The 2606-nt window shown below is 43.4% G+C and overlaps 1 long non-coding RNA gene across 1 annotated transcript; it reads right to left on the minus strand.

The window, feature by feature from the left end:
- Window positions 1-287: 287 nt before the first annotated feature.
- LOC111978930 (uncharacterized) lies at window positions 288-1785 on the minus strand. Its single transcript, XR_002879252.2, has 3 exons — window positions 1677-1785; window positions 1248-1331; window positions 288-1143 (listed from the first exon to the last, which is right to left on the minus strand). It is a non-coding gene; the product is annotated as an uncharacterized lncRNA (long non-coding RNA).
- Between the last annotated feature and the right edge of the window lie 821 nt (window positions 1786-2606).

A 2606-nucleotide genomic window follows, 5' to 3' on the forward strand; every position in this document is an offset into this window, starting at 1 on the left:
TAGAGGAAACAAATAATTCAACAAATAAATCAACTGAACCAACACTTCCACTTGACCCCCCCCCCCCCCCCTTTCTAGCTCTGACTCTGCTGATAGCTCCTTCATTGAGGAAAAGTGTCCTTACTAGGCATATGATATGCGATTGTCCCACCTAGCTGTCTTAACATGAATGCACTAACTAACTGGAAGTTGCTCTGGATAAGAGCATCTGCTAAATGACTCAAATGTAACATTTCAATGTAAAACAATGACAGAGATATGGTTTCAAAAAAACATTTACAAAATGATAGTTTTAGAGCGCTAGTAATGAAATCAAATGCTCAGGTTTTCATGACCATTGTGAAAGACGTCAGTGTGCCCTGTGAGAACACGGAGCCCAGCACAACTCCAGACAGAAATGTTCACGATTCTTTAACACAACTTACATTATTGATCGAGCTGAATATGAAACCATCACCATCAGACCAGTGAACGCTACAAAACATTAGAAACTGAGAAAAAAGGTTTTGCTGCATAAAAAGACAAAACTCTCCAACATTTAACCATAGGAGTCCAAAACCTGACCGTGACAATATAACACATGATATTCAATTCATGATATTACAGCACAGTTAACAAAAGACAAGCACCAGTAACAAAAGACAAGCACAGGTAACAAAAGACAAATATCATTCTTAACACAACAAGACCAACTAAAGTACTGTACGATAGTCTCTCTGGGCAGCCTTAGCTGATGTTTGGAAAGGGTTGCAATATGGTTTTATTCAAAATACTCCCATTGAAGATTATGCATACTTTCATGTTTATGAGTTGATTTTGCGGCAAAGGGAACATTATTGTTGCATACTTATATAGGACAACGTTAGGGTGTGTGAGTGTGAAGACGTGTGTGTTAGCGTGCGTGTGTGTTAGGAAGGTGTTTGCCAAAGCAGAGAAATAACATTTTATTAAGTTTTCCCACAGAATCCTTCTCCCTCCATGTGGGTAAAACAAGCCTTCACATGCAGATTGGGCCACAAGGGTTACACAATGCCGTAGAAGCTTCATAGAGCTTCATGYAGCTTCGTAAAGCCTCACAGCTTCTGTCTGTAGTCTTCGATCCTCTCAAGTGATTCGCTAACATTGGAGACTCCACTCAACTTACTGTTGAGAAAAAGAAAGAGACATTTGAGAGAGAGGGCGAGTTAGAGTTAGGGTATGAGTGAAGGAAACTTCTCTGTAGGGGTATTGACAAAGTGCACACTTACTGTCTCGCTCTCCCCGTCAGAGCCAGGTCTGGACTCTGAGCCGTAGTGCAGAGGAGAGTACACCCAGCTCCTGTCCTCCTGATTCTGTTGTTACACCACCCAACCAGCAGGGGCAGCAGACACACAGGTCAGCATACGCAGAAACCGGAGGAAGAGAGAGAAAAGCACATTTAGGGAGGAACACCTTCCACAAGTCCTAAATAACTCCTCTAACCCTATGTTGGGTATTAATTGTTTAGTTGTTTTGCCATTTTTCTCACACTTGTCCAATCTTTTCCGATCTAAAGTGCCTAAGGGGCTATGTTAGGGGGCGATTTGAGATGGGTTCTAGAAGCTCAGAATCAGGGGAAGGAAGCCGACACCAGTCTACACCACTTTACATTACACTACGACTGACTATGGCTCGTGCAACCAGCAGCCGTGACTTACATTGCAGCTAGAGCTTGAGTTGAGCTTCTTACGACCCAGAATTGGGGAGTACACCCAATACCTCCCATCAGCATACTGATAATATACGTACACGTGCATACACAAAGACACACAGACACACATGTAAGGACAGGGGGGGGGGGGGGTAGATGAAGAGAAATGGAAAAGGAAGTAAGAGAAAAAGAGGGAGAACGGAGAGAGCAAGAGAGACAGAGACACATAAAGAGAGAGAGAGACAGAAGGATGTTGTGACAACATGGGTGGGGTGGGACAGTGGAGAGAGAGGAAGAAGAGAGTGAAAATGAGGAGAAGAATGGAATAATACACATTCAAAATGGATGAGGACAGAACATAATGTTGAATGAACCACCAGGCCAGTTGACAACCCATGGCTGGGGGATTTATAAGAAGGAATCACATGACTGGATTAATATGGATCAGCCAGGCATGAGCAACACACATGCCACAAGCCAACATGCAATCCACACGACACAACACAAAAGAGACTTTTAGCACTGTATACTGTTCTCTCTCCCAGTTGCTATTTCAGCAGAATGTTTGTTATCAGGCATGTGGTGTCTGAGGATTCAATCCAACCTCTTTATTGCAGGGAGAGTAACCAACATTGCCACATGCTTTCAAGCCACACTTTGTGATTAATGATCAATGATCGATGACAGCAAACTACACACACCCTCACCCTCATAGATCAAACATGCTGTCCTTACTGCCCAACAGTAAGAAATCCAAAACCCCAGTAAACCACAAGAGCTTCAGAGCTACACTCACACGCTGAAGACTGTTACACACATACACACACACACACTGGGTTGTGTGTGTGTGTGTGTTGTGTGTGTGTGTGTGTTGTGTGTGTGATGTGTGTGTCGTGTTGTGTGTGTGTGTGTGTGTGTGTGGTGTGTGTGTGTGTGT

The sequence above is a fragment of the Salvelinus sp. IW2-2015 genome, linkage group LG19 (genome assembly GCF_002910315.2).
Source record: "Salvelinus sp. IW2-2015 linkage group LG19, ASM291031v2, whole genome shotgun sequence".
NCBI lineage: Eukaryota > Metazoa > Chordata > Actinopteri > Salmoniformes > Salmonidae > Salvelinus > Salvelinus sp. IW2-2015.